The following is a 5,760-nucleotide window of genomic DNA, read 5'->3' as shown; positions in this document are numbered from 1 at the left end:
ATTATAATTACATTATAGTTAAGGTAGTATTTTGTTTCAGATAGACAAAACAACCAGTGGAATAGGAAGCATCTTAAAATTAGATGCAAGAGCATAAGGGAATTGGGATTAAAATAAAATTCACATTTTGGATCAGTAGCAAAAATTATTTAACAAAAGTGGGAAAATATGGTTATCATTACTAAATTCTAGATACAGCAACTAGTTAAAAGTTAAAAAATAATGGAACTGTAAAAGTATCAGAAACCTAGGAGGCTTGAAATAAATTATTCATGAGGAATACCTTTCTAAGATACAAAGAGGGGCTTCCCCGGTGGCGCAGTGGTTGAGAGTCCGCCTGCCGATGCAGGGGACGCAGGCTCGTGCCCCGGTCCTGGAAGATCTCACATGCTGCGGAGCAGCTGGGCCCGTGAGCAATGGCCACTGAGCCTGTGCGTCCGTAGCCTGTGCTCCGCAACAGGAGAGGCCACAACAGTGAGAGGTCCGCGTACCACACAAAAAAAAGATACAAAGAAAAAAGGATACATTTAATTATATAAGAATTAAAATTTTCCTCATGGCAAAATGCACTACAAAGGTAAGAAAACAAGCAAAAGAAATTGGGAAATATATTTAGAAATGAATATGCTTTCTTTAAAACTTTTTAGAGAAGCACATGTTTCTTTTTCCTTTAACTTGTTATATGGGTATTAATCTATAATGTAAGTGCATGGTTCCTTTCTTTTAACCTGTAATATGAGATTTAATCTATATGGTAAGTGCATGGGTCCTTTCCTTTCATCTGTAATGTGAGTGTCAATATGGGGCACTGTTTCCAAGCACAGACTTTGGATGTTCCTGTACTGGTCCCATCACTGACCATCCACAAAAACTTACAAATGTTGCTTTACTTTCCTGGGGGTTAGAGTCTTAGCTAAGAAATGGAAGCAAAATAGAACTTTCCCCCAGGGATGATAGAAGGTTTAAAGGAGTAAATATGTAAGTGACTTAGCACAGTGCCTAGTAAAAGAGAGATCAATATAAGTACTTATCGATTTTTTAAAGAGACAGATGAAAGAAATAAAATGTGGTGATTTCAATCTATTGATATATACTTCTGACATTAAACTACCTTTTCATTCAATGGATGACCTAACTTGCTCATGCTTTTTCTTACTCTAGTGAACTTGGGTAGTTAATATCATAGTCTAAAATTTTTGCTTTTATATTTACAGGTAAATTTGACCTGTAAATTTCTTTTTCCTTACAGTCCTAATCTATTTTCAGTTAAATTTCTTCTTGTGTCAGTTTTGGTAAACTTTAGGAGCTAGGAAATTGTCCACCTTACAGAAATGTTCAAATTTACTGGCATTTCATATATTTTCTGTTTGTACTCTCTGCTATAACATTGTCCTGATTCTTTCTGTATATTATTTACTTATTCTGCTATAACATTGTCCTGATTCTTTGTGTATATTATTTACTTATGTTTTTGTTTTGATTAATCAAAGTGTGTTTTTAAAATCTTTTCAAAGAATATTCTTTTGACTTACTAAATCACCTCACTTTTATATTTTTTTCTGTTTTATTAAGTTCTGCTTATATCTTTATTATCTATTTTTTCTATGTTCTCAGGGTTTATTGTTTTGCTATTGTGATGTCAATTAAAACACTTGGTTATTCATTTTAAGAAATCTTTTTAGTTGTAAATAGTTGAACCTTTTTGAAGATGTCAGCTTAGTTCTAAGTATCTAAGGGTCAGCTCCTCCACATTGTGGCTGGCCTAAGGCTTAGTTCACCCTATAGCAATGTATATATTGATATTTTTCCCCTAGACTTTCTGTGTTTTGCTACTTCACCCTTTTCTTTGGAGAGAAGCCCTTTGAAATACCCTTAACTTATTTTACAGCCAATAAGTCTTTAAAATAATGTGTTTTTTAAGATAAATCTACTTATATAATTAGGCAGAAAATCTAATCTGCCATATTTTTAAAAACAGCATAATTTCACTCCTCTCCATGATTAACCTGCTGTATTACATGGCCTTCGATCCTTGTTCCTTGTTTCACTTCTAGTTGTATGTATATTTTCTGCCTTGCACCTGATTATTCCAACATCTGATCCCTATTGCGATGTATATATTGACATTTTTCCCCTCGATTTTCTGTATTTTGCTACTTCTCCCTTTTCTTTGGAGAGAAGCCCTTTAAATACCCTTAACTTATTTTACAGCCAATAAGTCTTTAAAATAATGTGTATTTTTTTAAGATAAATCTACTTATATAATTAGACAGAAAATCTAATCTGCCATATTTTTAAAAACAGCATAATTTCACTCCTCTCCAAGATTAATCTGCTGTATTACACGACCTTCGATCCTTGTTCCTTGTTTCAGTTCTAGTTGTATGTATATTTTCTGCCTTGCACCTGATTATTCCAACATCTGATGGATGGCCTTGGGAATCTAATTCTGGTATTGATTGTTTCTGCTGATTCTCTCCACTTGTAGCTGACTTCTTCATTATTATGTAAATTTAGATCATGAGCTTACATTTAGCTAAACTTTATCTGTGGGAACGCTATAGGCCTGTGTTGAAGGTCTAACTCTCCAGAAAGGGTTTAGTTTTGTGTTTGGAATACCGCCGATTTGGGAGCATTTTACGTTAATTTCTTAGCTTCTGTTTGCAAAACCGCAAATAAATTTGCAACCCAAACACTGTGAACACAGATCGGGGGTTCAGAATTCTCAAGATTTTCTACCTGTTTCCTACCCAGAGTGGAGACCAAGAGAATTTGGCTTTAGTCTCCCTTTGCCAGCAGATATTTTTTCTCCTGGCACACCCTTTCATTAAAGGTGAAGCTAAGGATAGATAGGTTTAGTTCTAACTTCCCATCTACTAGGGATGGAGTCTTACCTCCGGCCTCCCATGTGGTCATGGTCATTTAAAAACAAGTCTCTGTGTCAGATGTGTCAGTAAACTATGGCCTGTATTCCAAATCCAGACAGCTGCCTATTTTTTATGGCCTATGAGCTATGAATAATTTTCACATTTTAACTGCTAACATTTTAAATGGTTACCTAAGTACCTAAATAATATCCTCAATTTTACCTCTTTGGTCTACACAGCCTAAAATATTTGCCATTGGGCTCCATAAAAACAGGATTTCCAGCTTCTGTTGTAAGCTATCAAGATCTTCAATCCACTCTTAATATAGCTATAACTCTCACACATGTACCACCCTTCTTTCATGGGTCCTGGAAATTTCTACTGCACACTTCAAAAATCAGCCACGCACTTAAAAATAAGTTGTGTACATTTAACCTAGCATACCTAACCCTTTTCTTTTAGGAGAGTTTTTCAAGTAATTTTGACCACTGTATTCTTCAGAGCTTCATTAATAATGGCAAAAAATTGAAACAACTTAACATTCAACAAATGGGAATTGTTCATAACAATTATAGAAGCACATACAGTAGAAAACTATAAACTGTTTTTGAAACAGTGAGACATAACTAGTTTATTCTTAGAGAACTATGTTTATTTAGGTCCCTTTTTAAAAAATAAGTAATTTCTGTGTATGTATGTATGTATATAGTCATGTATTTATTTACAGATACATTATTTGTATGATATATAAACATATGAAATACATACCTATACACACACCTTTGATTTATATTTGTATACATACACAGGAATATAATTATATATATTATATATTTATATACATTGAACTGAAAACTGGTAGTATACATATATATCGTGTATAAATGTGTGTATATGTGCATGTGTAGAAAAGCAGGTTGAGAGATATGTAAGCATGAGTTAGACAGGGTTCAAGATTTTAAAAGTAGTTATGTGTAGGTAGTGAGGTTAAGGCCCATTTGATTGAAAATATTGCATATTTTTACATCAATTGTTAAGATGAACAGATACCTACATAAATAAAATTATAAATAGCTATACATACTCGTATGTGTAATGTATAATTAAAATACATATAGTTTTATATATGTATTATATTTATATTATATAATACAATTGTCTTATACCAATACATTATATATTGTGTTATATAGAATATATTAACTATAGGGTATTATATCAGATAATAATTATTATATATTTATATATTATGATATAATTGTTTTATAATCAATATTACAGGATATATCATATTAATATTATAAACATATTAACCATACAAATACATTTCATTACTCATATATTTTGTATATAATATATGCTAGGTAAAAATATATATTAATATAATACATAATTGTTATACATTAATATAAATATTAGTATATTACCTTTATACATCATTATAATATTTAATATTGGTATATTTATATTATATTCAATATATACATAGTTAATGCTCTTTAAAACCATCTGCTACAAGTAGAATAAGACCAAGAGTATGGCAAAAGAAAATTCTAAAAATATTAGATTACTTATATTCATTTACATGTCATTTTCCTGGAATCTGCATCTGGCTATTAGAGAGCACACACAGCAAAATCAACAAAAAGTGCCCAGGAGGACATAGGATCCTTTATTTATTGGGACCTCAACGGAAACACAGTGTTCTTCAGTCCCCCACCGAAGAGCCAAGAGCAAACCTTGAAGCACCCAGTAAAAGCCAATTCTCAAACAAAAGGTTTTCCACTTAAACTTGAAAAAGTTAAGTTCCCAAGAGACCCCCTACATCAACCACCGAAGTTCATTTGGCAGTAAAAACAATAATGTTCACAGAACAACCAGAAACCCAAAACAATAGTTGTTTTATCAAAAACAAAAAAAACAGCTGGTTTGTGTCTTTTCCGTTTTAAAAAAAGGGGGGGGGAAAGGGGAGAAAACCCGAGAGGAAAGATAAAAAGAAAAGGAAAAGGAAAATAAAAGTTTCCAGTTTGACACTCAATCTGTCTTCTGCATCCATTTCATCAAGACCACCAAGCCGATGTGGAGGCTTTTTCCTCTTTCCCTTTTCTTTTCATGAGACTGACCACAACCAGCCCTGCAGATTCCCTTGAATTAAGGAATGCTGTTGCCTACATGTGTGAATGTGCTGTGAGTAAAGTACTGAAGTAGAGGACACCTAAATGGAAACGTCCTCATGAATGTCCATGTGGCTGAGCAGGAAGGTAACCTGTCATAGATGTGCTAAAGAAGAAGAGTTGGGTTTTATTTTATTTACTTTTCCCTGGACTGTGTTGAATGACTATCATCTACAAGTTCAGGCTACTTTTTGCTGAGGATTAATGCACTTGGAGAGTGGAGAGAACACTGAACAGTAGAGCTGTCTTTTTCTTGACCAGTTCACCTTACTTTCACAAACTCTACATCTTTCCCTAATTCTTTCTCCTTTTTATTGTAGTAAAATGAACATAACACAAAATTCACCATTTTGATCATTTTACAATTCACTGTACCATTCAGTGGAATTTAGTACTGTCATAATGTTGTGCAACTATCACCACTGCCTAGCTGCAAAATATTTTCATCACCCCAAGAGGGAACGTACACCCATTTTAGGGAGTCATTCCCTATTTCCCTCTGTTCCAAACACCTGGCAACCACTAATGTATAATATTTTCTGTGTGTATGGATTTGCCACTGCTGGACATTTCGTATAAATGGAACCATACAATATGTAGCCTTTTGTGCCTGACTTCTTTCACTTAGTTGCATCCATGATGTAGCATGTATCAGTAATCCATTCACTTTTATGGCTGAATTCCCTGATCCTGTTTTCTTCATACTGTTTGAATACAAA

The sequence above is a fragment of the Physeter macrocephalus genome, chromosome 12 (genome assembly GCF_002837175.3).
Source record: "Physeter macrocephalus isolate SW-GA chromosome 12, ASM283717v5, whole genome shotgun sequence".
Classification (NCBI taxonomy): Eukaryota; Metazoa; Chordata; class Mammalia; order Artiodactyla; family Physeteridae; genus Physeter; species Physeter macrocephalus.
The sequence above is the reverse complement of the archived record's forward strand: the minus strand, read 5'-3'. Positions refer to the sequence as shown.